At 37.4% G+C, this 2372-nt stretch overlaps 1 pseudogene; it reads left to right on the top strand.

The window, feature by feature from the left end:
- The first annotated feature begins 849 nt into the window (after positions 1-849).
- The window catches only part of LOC105519997, a 3101-nt pseudogene continuing 1578 nt past the window's right edge, over positions 850-2372 (top strand).

The following is a 2372-nucleotide window of genomic DNA, read 5'->3' as shown; positions in this document are numbered from 1 at the left end:
TCATTTTTCTTGATCAGTGATATATCCAAACTATGGCTAGAATGCACGTAAGTAGGAATAAAGCTGTTAAAGTCCCTGCTGAAGAAACTAGTGGATATTCTTAACCATATTTAGTCAATACAGAAAAGACACTTGATAAGATGATATGAGAAAAAAAATCATAGACTTTTCAGGAAGATGAATGAGGAATGGCTCTTGGAAATTACATTTCACCTATATGATGCTTTTCTCTTCTTGCCTATAGTTAGGGAAATGTAATGTCTTTTTCTTTTGTTACCTAGTTCTCTATCTTCCACTGATCTTCTTTATGTCCATAAAGTCTATACTCTTTACCTAATCTATGCCATACATGTCACTTTCTTATACTAGGTCTTATTTAATACAAGTAACTTTTGTTCTTTGAATTTACTCAGTTCCTGGGTTTATATAACTTTTTTGGATAGTTGTGTTCACATGGTGAAGGATGTTGTGATATCTGAATATCTGAATCTATTTGGTTCCCTTTAGATATGGGATAGTGAGAGGTTTGGATAATGATGAGTTTTTCTGAAAACTTATTTGAATCCATGTGAAAATAGAAAATAGAGATCAACTAGTAATCATTAATTGCTGTTCTGAAGAATTCTTAGTCCTCTTGTCAGCAATTTGTCAGTGCTCATAGTGTGTTTGCCCTGTTATTGGTGGTACTGATGATTTCAAAAGAGTGAGCTTAGAGAGAAAACATATCCTACCTGAATAAAGACTGGAATTTAAAAGCAGAAAAGCATGGGTAGCCTGCCCCTCCCTTTGTTACCAGCTAGGCTTCTCTCTCCAGCCAAACAGGCCTGTAGGCTACTCTGAGGATGTGGGATGAGGGTCTGGGTCAGCAGGCAGGCAGTGACAAGGTTGAACTTCAGCACTGCCCCCAACTGCAAGGGGAAGAGCAAGGAGTCTGACCAGGCCTTCTTCAGGTTCTTGGGGGTCTGGCCAGATGCCAGGAGTGGGTAGAGAATTGTAGCAGAGCAGAGACTTAGAAGATAGAACACTTGATCAACTAAATAAACATTATCAATTATGTGCCAAACACTTTGAGAACTCTGTGATCTGTAGACCTTGTATTTACAGGGCAGTTCTTTGAGATAATGCAATATCCACATGATGTGCTCTTACTAATCATTTAGACAATCCACATAGTAGACACAGAAAATGAATAAAAGAATTGAGTGAAGATGAAATCAGGACATGGAAACAGGAAAAAAAATGACCAAACTTCTCAACAGGAAAAGGAAATAACATAAAGAAACTAGTAACAGCAATGCTCAGAATCCCAAGTGCAGAAGGAGATGAGGACATTTTACCTCTAACCCTTGAAGAGAAGCAAAACAAAGAATACCTAAAATTTCGATTTGAAATTTGTATTCTTACAGGAAAGCAAAACATACCTCTGTATAAACATGAAGCTGAGGAAATCCCAGGTCTCTTTGCTCCTGATAACTTCTAAGAACTGCTGGAGTGGCTGATAAATTCTGGTGAAGAGGTCCTGAGAAAGCACTTTGAGACAACTGTAGTTAATGCACTGTTCTGCTAAGAAACCCATCAGAAACAGATGCTAGGGATTTGTGAGAGCTGTATTCAGGTAGAAATGTTCAGGGAAGTGAGAAACTCACTCTTCTTTCCCTTATCACTGTCAATATAGAAGACTTAGTGGGGGAAGAGCATCACCTGTGTTGGCAAGGTTTGTCCATGAATCTCATAACCTGAAAGAGGATTTTGTAGGCTTCCCAACTTAGGAAGCTATGCACGAATTTTGGCTGTAAAATTCCACACTGTGGCAACTGAGAAGTGGGGGCTACAAATAGAGTATTGTTATGGGCAGGCTTCCATTCTGTCCACTGAATTTTCTTCTAAAATGAAAGTAGTTCCTTCTACACTTTTACAAAAATATCCCCAAGATATCTACAGAGGAGATATCTCTCTTCTCCTTATGCCTTAAATATGTGGTTGGTAGAATCACTGACTGTTATGGAGAGTTTCTGTTGCATTGTGAGCAATTGAAGTTTGTTCATTTTTTTCTATCAATCAATTACCACAACTGCTTTTAGAACTTGAAGTGTAATTTTTTTTTCTTTTTCTGAAGAGTAAAGAAAGGGGTAAAGAACTGAAGGAAATTTGCCATTCGCCATGGACAGGAAGGCAGGATGCTTTTGAAATTTTAGTGGGCCTCGTGAAAGCACTTGTTTTATGTTTGCATGGTACAAATAGTGACAAATATTAGATGCAATAATAATGCATTTGTACCGTGAAGTACAGTAACAGGTTTCGATTTCGTTGTTACCATTGTTGTTCTTTAAAATGTCCTTTTTTTTTTTTTTTTTTTTTTCAAGTGACATTTG

The sequence above is a fragment of the Colobus angolensis genome, unplaced genomic scaffold (genome assembly GCF_000951035.1).
Source record: "Colobus angolensis palliatus isolate OR3802 unplaced genomic scaffold, Cang.pa_1.0 Scaffold367, whole genome shotgun sequence".
NCBI classification, from domain to species: domain Eukaryota; kingdom Metazoa; phylum Chordata; class Mammalia; order Primates; family Cercopithecidae; genus Colobus; species Colobus angolensis.
The sequence above is the reverse complement of the archived record's forward strand: the minus strand, read 5'-3'. Positions and strand labels throughout refer to the sequence as shown.